Below are 1674 nucleotides of genomic sequence, written 5' to 3' on the forward strand. Positions count from 1 at the left end.
CTTGATCATAGGGAAGCCTGGAAGATCACTGATGTAAGCTAAAACGAATTCAGATGGGCATGGATGAAAGCAGTTCAAATGTTGGAGAAACATAGCATTGCTCAACAAAATGCTCCAGAGTCACTGATTTTAATGATTATTTCCTTAGAGCGGGTGGCCTTCTTACTACTGGAAGACTGATTAGTGACTTTCCTAAGAAAGACATTTCTAGAGAAATTCTGAAACTGACTCAAAGAAACACGAGACTTCATTTTCATGGACTTAAAAATAATATTAACATCAATCATTTAATGAAAAAGAAGTAGTGTGAACAGGAAGTAGCACAAAATACAGTGTTGCAGTGGAAGGTTGGTGTGTGCTGCTGGGAACTGAAAGCTGAGGAGGCTGTGGATGTGGGGAACAAGTACTCTGTAAGGACGGGGAGAGAGTGGTCAGAGGGGCAGAGAACCAACAGAGCCACCCATCCAAGCAGCCCAAATACGGGCTCTTTTGAACTGGCATCGCATCCCAAACACTAAACCGGCTGAGATGATGAGCTCCAGCTGCTTCTCCCAATGATGTCTGTCCAAGGTGGTGATTCTGGGACATGGACATTTGCATGCTTACATGTGTGGAGGGCACCCCAAGGCTTATCACCACCCCCAGACCTCCCTGAGGTTTTCTTTACAGGCTGGCATCCCTAGCAGTGCATCTGGAGTGCTTTCCTAGTTACTGCCCTGGCCTGGAGGCCTGGTTTCCTCCATTAAATTTCACCAACTTATTGCCAACCCAAGGGTATCAGTGCCTGTTGGCCCCATTATATGATGCTGTCTCCAGGACCTAATTCGCTAGTGTGGCTAAAAAGTAAAAACAAACAACCCCTCCCCCCCGCAAAAAAAAAAAAAACCCAAAACAAAACAAATAAAAAAAATCTGCTTAGCCACATCCTACTCCCTTGATCGGTGGCTTTCTCCCCATTTTCCCAATGAATGTCTTTGGGGTCTTCCTTTTCTCCTCTGGCAGACACTCTTCCATTCATCCAATTCCTTCTCCATTAAAAGGGATCAAGCAGTGATCTCTGAAAACATGTCTAGCAGGATGTCCACTTTCAGCTGCAAGAGACTGTTCTCTTCTTCCAGTTGCTGGTTCTGCCTGTGAAGGCACTGGGCCTCCCTCCGGTCCACACCTCCACTAATCCCTGTCTCTGCTATCCACTGGTCATTTCCAAACTTCAGGCTTTGTGTTTGTTTTTGTTTTATGAACCTTTTCCAGGTTCATAGTGGGAATTCCATAGTCCAGGCCCAGCTCCATCTCCTGGGTTGACTGATCCAAGGAATCAGGTTGGAGAGAGACGCAGAATTCCAAGGAGGCATCTTCTTGGGACTAAACATATTCCCAAAGAGGGGCATCTTTGGCTTGATGATGGAAAAGCCAATGCTCCCTTCTCCTGACATGTCCCAGAAGCCAGGGATATCTCAAGACTTCCTGCAAGGACCCTGTCCACCTTCCCATCACCCACTATGACCATAGTCTGCCAGCCTTCCTCATGGATTATTCTAATTATTAATTGGGAATAAGTAAAGTGAAGACAAAAGGTCTCCAGAAATACTGGAGACATTGTTCTTGACTCTTCTCTTACTCTCACATCCACTTTTGGTCTCTTAGCAACTCTTACTAGCTCTAACTGAAGATTAT

General features: G+C 45.4%; 1 pseudogene; it reads right to left on the reverse strand.

Annotated features, from left to right (window-relative positions):
- Positions 1-926: 926 nt before the first annotated feature.
- Positions 927-1388, reverse strand: LOC111522181 (annotated as a pseudogene).
- Positions 1389-1674: the final 286 nt, after the last annotated feature.

Source organism: Piliocolobus tephrosceles, chromosome 11, assembly GCF_002776525.5.
Source record: "Piliocolobus tephrosceles isolate RC106 chromosome 11, ASM277652v3, whole genome shotgun sequence".
Lineage (NCBI taxonomy): Eukaryota > Metazoa > Chordata > Mammalia > Primates > Cercopithecidae > Piliocolobus > Piliocolobus tephrosceles.